The sequence below is a fragment of the Pseudorca crassidens genome, chromosome 10, assembly GCF_039906515.1.
Source record: "Pseudorca crassidens isolate mPseCra1 chromosome 10, mPseCra1.hap1, whole genome shotgun sequence".
NCBI lineage: Eukaryota > Metazoa > Chordata > Mammalia > Artiodactyla > Delphinidae > Pseudorca > Pseudorca crassidens.
Window position 1 is genome coordinate 60,857,982 of NC_090305.1, and position 12,237 is coordinate 60,870,218.

General features: G+C 42.3%; 1 protein-coding gene across 1 annotated transcript in view; it reads right to left on the minus strand.

Moving 5' to 3' along the window:
* The window catches only part of ACKR2 (atypical chemokine receptor 2), a 51,465-nt gene that overhangs the window by 15,828 nt on the left and 23,400 nt on the right, over nucleotides 1-12,237 (minus strand). The window contains exons 3-5 of the mRNA XM_067753913.1: nucleotides 2,739-2,841; nucleotides 2,362-2,543; nucleotides 1,383-1,665 (exon numbers count right to left, since the gene is read on the minus strand). The gene's annotated coding sequence lies outside the window, so the exon portion shown is untranslated. The remainder of the gene's footprint in view (nucleotides 1-1,382; nucleotides 1,666-2,361; nucleotides 2,544-2,738; nucleotides 2,842-12,237) is intronic.

A 12,237-nucleotide genomic window follows, 5' to 3' on the forward strand; every position in this document is an offset into this window, starting at 1 on the left:
ACCTTAAAATCTTTACTATACTGGCATACTCCTAACTCACAGGGCACATTTACTAATTACAGTGAAAAGTGGCATCACGTTTTCAAAACACCTGCTTCTCTCTTCAGTCAAGGACTGTGAATCTGTCAAGCTTTTGCCTGTAGTCTGTCCTCCATGAGCCAGCTCCAGGCCTGTCTCCCCACAGAAGCCTCCCCAAGTCTCTCCAGGCCTCCCTGATGCCCTGCTCTGAGCTTCCCGAGTGTGTAGGGGAATTATTATTCAGGGGCACATCTGTCTCTCCATCATTCTGCAAATTCTCCAAGGTCAAGGGCCTTGTTCCTCTGCACACAGAGTATCCAGTGCTACCCACACAGAACAGGAGCTTGAGAGGCGGCCAGTTGATTTGCTGATGGAGCCCAGCCAGCACTTGACAAAGTGGCTTTTAGATGAAAGAGCCCCGGGTTGGCCCTGCCTCAGCCTCTGTCTCACTTGCTGTCTCTTTCTTTCTATTTCTCTGTATTCCTTGAGCAAAGTTCACCCGATTCTGGGCTGAGCCCACAAGAGGGTCAGTCTGGTCCATCTCCAGGGTCTTAAGTTGGAATTCCTAAATCACAAACTTGTCCCACAGTTTAGAAGTTCTGTTAGCACCTGTGTCTAGTCACTTTGATTAGATGTTGTGTCAAAATCTCAGACCAGTTTCTTCCTATTATTCTCCATTGACAGCACAGCAGGAAGGAAATGTTCATCTCACCTCTTCCATTACCTCTTTCTGCGCCGCCTCCGCCAGCTGGCCCCCTCCAGCTACCCCAGACGTGTTGCCTCCCCTTTTGTACATCTGCCCAGGGTCTTGAGCTCAGGGCCTTGGGAGGGGGCTGCTTTCAGCTAAGGTAGGAGGCAGTATGTAATCTTTTCGCCACTTACCAGTCCCTTGCTGTGGTAAAAACGTATCTGTTTGAAATCAACATATTTATTCATTTATCAAAATACCTTCAACCATATATTACATGAGCTAATGTAGTGGTTCTCCAGATGCCTTCTCTGTGGGTTAGGCCAAGCTGAGGTTATCACACCCATTTTGTAGACAGGATTGCCATGGGTCAGAGAGGGAAAGTCACTTGCCCAGAAACCCACAGTTGATAGTAGCCCCTGGACTTTCTGATTCCCATGCCAGTGCTCTCTTGCCCATAACGTATGTGAATATTCTGTTTAATTCTCTGCTCCTTCCTTCTCCCTTCCCTCCAACTCAGATCTAGTTAGCTATTCTAGGACAGAAATTATTTCTTACTCATCTGCGAATCCCTCACGGAAAAGCCCAGCCAGGGCTTGACATGCAGCAGACACGCAATACAAGTGTACTGGGTGAACGTATGCTTCAACATTGAAAACTCCGCAGAATTACTTACTTTTACCTAAGACTGCTCCCAGTGCTGCTGGACACAAAGACTTTACTCCCTGGGGCTTCTCTGGAGAGCAGTTGTAGAGGATCGGACCCGATGACGTCCGTACTCCATCAGCTGGAACACTGTTATTGGCTCTGGGACTTTGCCCATGAGGACATGACTGAAGCCAGGATGCCTGGCCAGCCCGAGGTCAGGGACGGCAAACAGCAGCAGCTTGCACGCACCCTCAGGCTCCAAGCAAAGACGACATCGTGTAGGGCTTGGAAACCGGTGCTCACAACAGAGCCTGGAAGTAGGTGGGAGGCATGGATGAGCTGAGCAGCCAGCTTTCTGTGGCCAATTTTGTTTCTGTGGAATTATTTTCTTTTAAACACTTTTAAGGTCTTGGAAACTGAGGACGCTGACTGTTAATCAACAGTTGAGAACTGCAAGGCTTGCCGACCACTCCTTCACCTTTTCACCCCATCTGCCCATCCAGGAGGTCCTCCCCACATGTGTGTCCCAGGCCCAGGCAGCCTGACTCCTGCACTCCCACTCACGGCCCCCAGCCAGCTGGCTGATTGCACCTTCCTTCCAAATCCAGATGTTTTCTCCTCACCACATATGTTTTATAGTTTTATTAAGTATTTTTATTATGGCAATTTTCAAACATACACTTCGAGAAAGTGCCAGAATAGTATAAAATAATTCCCATGTATCCAGCATCCAGCTTCAACGATTATCAACTAGTGCTCAATCTTTTTACTTACACTCCCATCCACTTACCCCTTCCTGTGTTATTTTGAAGCAAATACCAGACATCATATCATGTAAGCTGTAAATATTTCAGTATGTGTCCTTAAAAGATAAGGGCTTTGACCACTGTCACACCTTAAAAAGTTAACACTAATTCCTTAATATCAAATATCCAGTCACTGGTCTCACAAATTTTTCCCATCACCGTTTGTTTCTTTGATTCAGGATCCAAATAAGGTCCACGCACCGTTAGTGGTTGATATATATATTTAAGTATTTTTAGATCTGTAGGTTCCCTCTCCACCTCTATCGTTTTGCTTTTCCTTGCAACTTGGTTGTTTATCCTGTACGTAAATTTCCCGGCATCTGGACTGTGCTGGTTGCATCCTCACGGTGCTGTTTAACACGTTTCTCTGCTCTCTGTATTTCCTGTGAATTGGAAGTGGGAGGTTTGATCAGATTCAGGTTTGCAACTTCACAGGCGGTTCTGTTCTTCCCTCAGGAGGCACGCACTGTGTGGTCCTCTGCCCTTCTTGCGAGGTGAGCGGCACTAATGCTCAGTGCCCAGCCCCATTCATTCTTTAGCACTTGTATAATGGTGCTGGCGCACCTTCGACGACTTACAGTCTCCTCCTGCACTCCTGCGCAGCCCTGACCTTGCTCAAGCGTCTTCCTCCTGAATGGCTTCTTAGCTCCTGGCATTCCTTGGCCCTTGGCCACCAGACTCCTGTCAAGGACACACAGTATCACACGGAGCTGGGCATAATAAGCAGGGGACAGCACAAATTCCACCTGAAACATCCCAGGTAGGGGGATGTTCTTGGGGGACGGGAGGCCGAGCTATCATCACAATGTGAACCCTGACTCCTCCAACTAAAATAAGAAAATTCTCAGAGGGCGGACAGCAGAAGCAAGAAGAATCACAATCCTGCAGCCTGTGGAACAAAAACCACATTCACAGAAAGACAGATAAGATGAAAAGGCAGAGGGCTATGTACCAGATGAAGGAACAAGATAAAACCCCAGAAAAACAACTAAATGAAGTGGAGACAGGCAAGCTTCCAGAAAAAGAATTCAGAATGATAGCGAAGATGATCCAGGACTTTGGAAAAAGAATGGAGGCAAAGACTGAGAAGATGCAAGAAAGGTTTAACAAAGACCTAGAAGAATTAAAGAACAAACAAACAGAGATGAACAATACAATAACTGAAATGAAAACTACACTAGAAGGAATCAATAGCAGAATAACTGAGGCAGAAGAACGGATAAGTGACCTGGAAGGCAGAATGGTGGAATTCACTGCTGCAGAACAGAATAAAGAAAAAAGAATGAAAAGAAATGAAGACAGCCTAATGTTGTCCCTCTGGGACAACATTAAACGCAACAACATTCGCATTATAGGGGTCCCAGAAGGAGAAGAGAGAGAGAAAGGACCAGAGAAAACATTTGAAGAGATTAGAGTCGAAAACTTCCCTAACACGGGAAAGGAAGTAGCCACCCAAGTCCAGGAAGCGCAGAGAGTCCCATACGTGATAAACCCAAGGAGAAACACGCCAAGAAACATAATAATCAAATTGGCAAAAATTAAAGACAAAGAAAAATTATTGAAAGCTGCAAGGGAAAAACGACAAATAACATACAAGGGAACTCCCATAAGGTTAACAGCTGATTTCTCAGCAGAAACTCTACAAGCCAGAAGGGAGTGGCATGGTATACTTAAAGAGATGAAAGGGAAGAACCTACAACCAAGATTACTCTACCCGGCAAGGATTTCATTCAGATTCGATGGAGAAAACAAAAGCTTTACAGACAAGCAAAAGCTAAGAGAATTCAGCACCACCACAACAGCTCTACAACAAATGCTAAAGGAACTTCTCTAAGCGGGAAACAGAAGAGAAGAAAAGAACCTACAAAAACAAACCCAAAACAATTAAGAAAATGGTCATAGGAACATACATATCGATAATTACCTTAAACGTGAAAGGATTAAATGCTCCAACCAAAAGACACAGGCTTGCTGAATGGGTACAAAAACAAGACCCATATATATGCTGTCTACAAGAGACCCACTTCAGACCTAGGGACACATACAGACTGAAAGTGAGGGGATGGAAAAAGATATTCTATGCAAATGGAAATCAAAAGAAAGCTGGAGTAGCAACACTCATATCAGATAAAATAGACTTTAAAATAAAGAATGTTACAAGAGACAAGGAAGGACACTACACAATGCCCAAGGGATCAATCCCAGAAGAAGATATAACAATTATAAATATATATGCACCCAACATAGGAGCACCTCAATACATAAGGCAACTGCTAACAGCTATAAAAGAGGAAATCGACAGTAACACAATAATAGTGGGGGACTTCAACACCTCACTTACACCAATGGACAGATCATCCAAACAGAAAATTAATAAGGAAACACAAGCTTTAAATGGCACAATAGACCAGATAGATTTAATTGATATTTATAGGATATTCCATCCAAAACCAGTAGATTACATTTTCTTCTCAAGTGCACACAGAACATTTTCCAGGATAGATCACATCTTGGGTCACAAATTAAGCCTCAGTAAATTTAAGAAAATTGAAATCATATCAAGCATGTTTTCTGACCACAATGCTATGAGATTAGAAATCAATTACAGGGGAAAAAAACGTAAAAAACACAAACATATGGAGGCTAAACAATACGTTACTAAATAACCAAGAGATACTGAAGAAATCAAAGAGGAAATCAAAAAATACCTAGAGACAAATAACAATGAAAACACGATGATCCAAAACCTATGGGATGGGGCTTCCCTGGTGGCGCAGTGGTTGAGAGTCCACCTGCCGATGCAGGGGACACGGGTTCATGCCCCGGTCCGGGAAGATCCCACATGCCGCGGAGTGGCTGGGCCCGTGAGCCATGGCCGCTGAGCCTGCGCATCCGGAGCCTGTGCTCCGCAACAGGAGAGGCCACAACAGTGAGAGGCCCATGTACCACAAAAACAAACAAACAAACAAACAAAAAAAACAAAACCTATGGGATGCAGCAAAAGCAGTTCTAACAGGGAAGTTTATAGCTATACAAGCGTACCTCAAAAAACAAGAAAAATCTCAAATAAACAATCTAACCTTACACCTAAAGGAACTAGAGAAAGAAGAACAAACAAGACCCAAAGTTAGCAGAAAAAAAGAAATCATAAAGATTAGATCAGAAATAAATGAAACAGAAACAAAGAAAACAATAGCAAAGATGAATAAAACTAAAAGCTGGTTGTTTGAGAAGATAAACAAAATTGATAAACCATTAGCCAGACTCATCAAGAAAAAGAGGGAGAAGACTCAAATCAATAAAATTAGGAATGAAAACCTAGAAGTTACAACAGACACCACAGAAATACAAAGCATCCTGAGAGACTACTACAAGCAACTCTATGCCAATAAAATGGACAACCTGGAAGAAATGGACAAATTCTTAGAAAGATATAACCTTCCCAAGACTGAACCAGGAAGAAATAGAAAATATGAACAGACTGATCACAAGCAATGAAATTGAAACTGTGATTAAAAATCTTCCAATAAACAAAAAGTCCAGGACAGATGGCTTCACAGGTGAATTGTATCAAACAATTAGAGAAAAGCTAACACCCATCCTTCTCAAACTCTTCCCAAAAATTGCAGAGGAAGGAACACTCCCAAACTCATTCTATGAGGCCAAAATCACCCTGATACCAAAACTAGACAAAGACTATGAAGAAAAGAAAATTACAGACCAATATCACTGATGAATATAGATGCAAAAATCCTCAACAAAATACTAGCAAACAAAATCCAACAACACATTAAAAGGATCATACACCATGATCAAGTGGGATTTATCCCAGGGATGCAAGCATTCTTCAATATACGCAACTCAATCAATGTGATTCACCATATTAACAAATTGAAGAATAAAAACCATATGATCATCTCAATAGATGCAGAAAAAGCTTTTGACAAAATTCAACACCCATTTATGATAAAAACCCTCCAGAAAGTAGGCACAGAGGGAACTTACCTCAACATGATAAAGGCCATATATGACAAACCCACAGCCAATGTCATTCTCAATGGTGAAAACTAAAACCTTTTCCGCTAAGATCAGGAACAAGACAAGGATGTCCACTCTCACCACTATTATTGAACATAATTTTGGAAGTCCTAGCCATGGCAATCAGAGAAGAAAAAGAAATAAAAGGAATACAAATTGGAAAAGAAGAAGTAAAACTGTCACTGTTTGCAGATGACATGATACTATATAGAGAGAATCCTAAAGATGCCACCGGAAAACTACTAGAGCTAATCAATGAATTTGGTAAAGTTGCAGGATACAAAATTAATGTACAGAAACCTCTTGCATTCCTATACACTAATGATGAAAAATCTGAACAAGAAATTAAGGAAACACTCCCATTTCCCATTGCAACAAAAAGAATAAAATATCTAGGAAGAAACCTACCTAAGGAGACAAAAGACCTGTATGCAGAAAACTATAAGATACTGATGAAAGAAATTAAAGATGATATCAACAGATGGAGAGATATACCATGTTCTTGGATTGGAAGAATCAATATTGTGAAAATGACTATACTACCCAAAGCAATCTACAAATTCAATGCAATCCCTATCAAATTACCAATGGCATTTTTTATGGAACTAGAACAAAAAATCTGAAAATCTGTATGGAGACACAAAAGACCCCAAATAGCCAAAGCAGTCTTGAGGGAAAAAAACGGAGCTGGAGGAATCAGACTCCCTGACTTCAGACTATACTACAAAGCTACAGTAATCAAGACAATATGGTACTGGCACAAAAACAGAAATATAGATCAATGGAACAACATAGAAAGCCCAGAAATAAACCCACACACCTATGGTCAACTAATCTATGAGAAAGGAGGCAAGGATATAGAATGGAGAAAAGACAGTCTCTTCAATAAGTGGTGCTGGGAAAGCTGGACAGCTACATGTAAAAGAATGAAATTAGAACACTCCCTAACACCATACACAAAAATAAACTCAAAATGGATTAGAGACCTAAATGTAAGACCGGACACTATAAAACTCTTAGAGGAAAACACAGGAAGAACACTCTTTGACATAAATCACAGCAAGATCTTTTTTGACCCACCTCCTAGAGAAATGGAAATAAAAACAAAAATAAACAAATGGGACCTAATGAAACTTCAAAGCTTGTGCACAGCAAAGGAAACCATAAACAAGACGAAAAGAGAACCCTCAGAATTGGAGAAAATATTTGCAAACGAAACAACGGACAAAGGATTAATCTCCAAAATATATAAACAGCTCATGCAGCTCAATATTAAAAAAAAAAAAACCCAATCCAAAAATGGGCAGAAGACCTAAATAGACATTTCTCCAAAGAAGACATACAGATGGCCAAGAAGCACATGAAAAGCTGCTCAACATCACTAATTATTAGAGAAATGCAAATCAAAACTACAATGAGGTATCATCTCACACCAGTTAGAATGGGCATCATCAGAAAATCTACAAACAACAAATGCTGGAGAGGGTGTGGAGAAAAGAGAACCCTCTTGCACTGTTGGTGGGAATGTACATTGATACAGCCACTATGGAAAACACTATGGGGGTTCCTTAAAAAACTAAAAATAGAACTACCATATGACCCAGCAATCTCACTATTGGGAATATATCCAGAGAAAGCCATAATTCAAAAAGACCCATGCACCCCAATGTTCACTGCAGCACTATTTACAATAGCCAGGTCATGGAAGCAACCGAAATGCCCATCGACAGACGAATGGATAAAGAAGATGTGGTACATATATACAATGGAATATTACTCAGCCATAAAAAGGAACGAAATTGGGTCATTTATAGAGACATGGATGGATCTAGAGGTTGTCATACAGAATGAAGTAAGTCAGAAAGAGAAAAACAAATATCGTATATTAAAGCATGTATGTGGAACCCAGAAAAATGGTACCGATGAACCAGTTTGCAGGGCAGAAATTGAGACACAGATGTAGAGAACAAACGTATGGACATCAAGGGGGGAAAGCGGTGGGGGGGTGGGGGGTGTGTGTTGAACTGGGCGATTGGGATTGACATGTATACACTGATGTGTATAAAATGGATGACTATGAAGAACCTGCTGTATAAAAATAATTAAATTGAATTAAAAAAAATTTTTTTAAGAGATTTGAAAAGCAGAGGAAAAAATAAATAAAAAATAAAAGAAGAAAATTCTCAACCAGTGAGGTCAAGTGTAACTCAGAGTCAGCTGAGATCACACTGTCCTTTGAAATGGAATGAAATGGGCTTGCCTCCAGCAGGGAACTGCCCCTGCTAAAATTCCTGGGAGCTTATGTTGTCATGGTCACTTCGAGCTCTGAGTCTTTGTATCCTTGAACTCCCCAGCCCACTCACAGGTCACCTCCCACAGCTATTCCCTGCCCCAGCAGATCCAGGAGTGGGACTCACCCCCGTCACTCGACTTTGTCTCCTCAAAATCACTCACATGACTCATTTGTGAGCATGACAGATATTCCCTAGGTTTGGGGCAATGGTTGGGTTTCAAGTTGCCGTGTGCCTGGGCCACTCTTCATCCTCTGACTCCCCTCCCCACAGACACACTCCCCTCATTAGTGAAGATCAGCCTCTGTAGTGCCTCAGTTCTCACACAACAGCACAGAAGACCTGGCAGAGGCTCTGAGATGCCACCCTACTCTGTCCCCATTCTCATCCAGTCCCTAGGGGTAGAAGGGAATAATGTGGCGATACATATTCCTCCCCCTTAGAACTTCATTTTTTGTGACGACAGATTTGTGGGCAATGTGGCAAAGCCTTGGACTCCCTCTCAGAATAATGTTTTTAAAAACACAAAACAAAATATGTTAAAAATGAATTGTAGCCCAGAACTGGAAACAATCCTAATTGCCCTTCAGCAGGCAAATGGTTCAACTAATTGCTAATGTGTCTACCATGGAATACTTCTCAAGGACAAAAAGGAACAAACTATTATCTACACAATTTGGATACATCTCAAGGGAATTATACATAATTAAAACAAGGCAATCTCAAAAGGTTACACACTTCTACAAACGTGAAAATATGTAAACCTCAGAAGGGTAGAGACTTCATTATATAACATTCTTGAAATGACAAAATTGTAGAGATGGGGAACAGAATAGTGGATGCCAGGGCTTGGGAAGGGAGAGGGAGGCAAGAGTCTGCCTATGAAAGAACAGCATGAGGGGTCTTTGTGGTGATGGAGTTGTCTGAGGGCACACATATCTACACATGTGATAAACTGCATATAAAACTGGTGAAATCTGAATAAGCTATGTGGGTGGATATAGCAATGTCAATTTGCTGGTTGTGACAATGTACTATAATTTTGCAACAGGTTATACTGGGAGAAACTAGGTGAAAGGTATACAGGATCTTTCTGCATTATTTTTTGTAAATGCAAGTCTACAATTATGCTAAGATAATTTTTTTTAAATGTAAAAAATTATTCTGAAATGCAGTTCTTAAAGTATTTTTAAAACACATTTATGATACAGTAATATATGCATTTCATTATTGACACATTTAAAAAGATCTAGCAACAAATCTTACAACTACCATGACAGTGATGAATACAAATGATATTTTAAGATACCTGTGACAAGGTCCTGCTAATACTACTGTTTTGTTGCTTACATTCACAATCAAAGATGTTAATTTTGCCAGAGGTTAATGAAAATAAAAATGTAAATTTTCTTCCTATCCAAATTCAGGTTTCCCTGAGTCATATCATGGGCCCCCAAGTTAAGAACTCCTGCCTTGTTTAAAATGGCAACTTGCCTCCTCTGTTTTACAAGCTATAATGAACACAGAGGGGAAAGAGTAGTAGAGGGAGCATCTCTGGAAGAGGCGGTGGTCACAGTGCATTGGTCACGGCAGGGTGGGGCATTTTTGAAATGTTAATTGATGTTTCCCCCTATTGACTTTCCCTCCACTCAAATAGCCAGAACTTAGGAAAGATCTTTCAATTTTCCTTGTCCTTAGGGTACAGGAGTTTGAGGAAATTAAGGTTCTCTTTCTATCCTACATCAAACTAAAATATTATTCCCCAGGCGGGGGAGAAGATGAGAGGCCTGAGGGAAGCACGTCAATCTAGACGCTAGACTGACCCTGTGCCCTGCCTCCCGGTCAGAGACCTGGGGTTTGTGCAACCCAGGGGAAGAGAGACGTGGTACACGGTGAGTCCAAGGTGAGTACAGCCATAGGCAGCCCCAATCCATTCCCTAGCTTGGCACAGAAGCAACAAAATGAACTGCCAGGCCTGAAGGTGCTGGTGGACCATACTGAGTGTGGATGTATAGGGCTGGTGACCAACAAGGAGGCAGGAAATGATGTCTAAGTGGAGGCCCATGTGGACAGCTTCCACCAAGAACCATGTGGCACAGTGCTTGCCTGGGCCTTGGCACTGACTGAATCTCTTAGACCTGATGCAGTTCTGGGCAAAGGGTGACCCTCACACTGACTGCTATTTATTTTCCATTATCCTGTGGATCGGAGTCTCAAAACAGAAAATAAGTTGTTCTAGAAAATATAATCCTATTTTCTTATATACTTGAGTTTGTGGTCAAGAGCTAGTGGCATAGCTTCTGCAGCAGGTGCTGTTGCTGGTGCTCCTATACTCCACCCTCACTTATACCTACTTAGTATACACTGGCTGACTCCCTACTGGAAACACCCACGCTGCTTTGTCTGAGGGCTTGCTCTGTCTAACAAAGCCTGTTTCACCCCTGTCCACCAGTGCTGCACACCAGAAGTTTCAGGGAAGTAATGCCTCTTGCTGCCTCAAGAGCCCTCAACCAATGGCTGTGGTGAGTTGTTACAAATATAGCCCACATCCCTTGCCCTTTGGGTGAAATAACTCTCAGGTGTATGGTCCATACTGTTTCTTGAATTCCTCCAATGGGATTACACTCCAGCTACCCACAGATGTAACTGGGTTGGTAACACATCCTTTAGGTGACCTTCCCTCCCCTGCCTCACTTCCCCACTATCCTGTCTGTGTCTCCATCTCCCAAATAAACTACTACTTGAACCACATGACATTGCCAATGGCTGACCTTCTTTGCCTTATTAAAAAGAAAAAGGCAACTTTATATAGTTCAAACTAAAATTTAGCTCAAATCTCTGTCTCTGGGTCTGCTACGACATTTATCTACACACTCCATCCAAGAATTGTCCCCTTGAGTTGCCACCCAGCCACCTCTGTGGTGGATCAGTGGGAGGAAACTGCTGAACCAAATCCAGATCTAGATCCTAAGATCTAGAGAGGACCAGTCTGCCTCCTCAGGTTCCACAGGACAGTGGGTCTCAGGAGAGGTGAGGCAAAACAACACAGAGGCTGCTTCAGGTTGAGGATATGCTCCATCCAGATATTACATACCACAGTGGGAAGTGTAGCCATAAAATGAGGAAACCATGAGATAATAAAATGCTGTAATTGGAAATGTGATGAAGTGTTTGGAAGCAGAAGCCCTGGGTGTGGGCTGAAAATCTGCAAAAAGGAACATTTGTATGATCCCAGGAAGGCAACTGTGAAAAGTACCAGGACCCTATTTGGCCTGATTCCAGGCCTCCCTCCTAGAGAACTCAGTCCCTTGGAGGTGGAGGGCTCTGGGCATATAAATGGTCTGGAGAACACTTTGGCTAAATCAGAACCCCGAACATAGGGACTTCCCTGGTGGCACAATGGTTAAGAAACTAAGCCCGTGCACCACAACTGCTGAGCCTGAGAGCCACAACTACTGAAGTCTGCGTGCCTAGAGCCCATGTTCCACAACAGGAGAAGCCACCGCAATGAGAAGCCCGCGCACCACAACGAAGAGTAGCCCCAACTAGAGAAAGCCCGTGTGTAGCAATGAAGACCCAACGCAGACAAAAATTAATAAACAAACAAACAAACAAATAAATAAGAGCCCCGAACAAAACAGCACGTTAACCACCCAGCAAAATTAATCTGCCTCCATGGCTCAGAGGGTGTGGAGACCACACCACTAGGCAGCAGGACAGGAGCAGAACTTGGACCAGAAGCCAGGCC